Genomic DNA, 211 nt, shown 5'->3' with positions numbered 1-211 from the left:
AAGCTTTTGCTCTTTCAGGAAATAGCTGCCTCTCTGGTAATCTTTACAAGGTGACTTCATAAAGCACCGTTTTCCTTGACAAGGCATTTGTTTAAATTCTTCACAAGAGGCACAATTAGGCTGAAACTACACAGAGATCAACTACAAGAGAGGAAGAAGGGAAGCAAGTGTTTTAAGGAAGTTTCTACTCTGTGTGGTTTGAGACGGGTCT

The sequence above is a fragment of the Myodes glareolus genome, chromosome X (genome assembly GCF_982192425.1).
Source record: "Myodes glareolus chromosome X, mMyoGla1.1, whole genome shotgun sequence".
NCBI classification, from domain to species: domain Eukaryota; kingdom Metazoa; phylum Chordata; class Mammalia; order Rodentia; family Cricetidae; genus Myodes; species Myodes glareolus.
The sequence above is the reverse complement of the archived record's forward strand: the minus strand, read 5'-3'. Positions refer to the sequence as shown.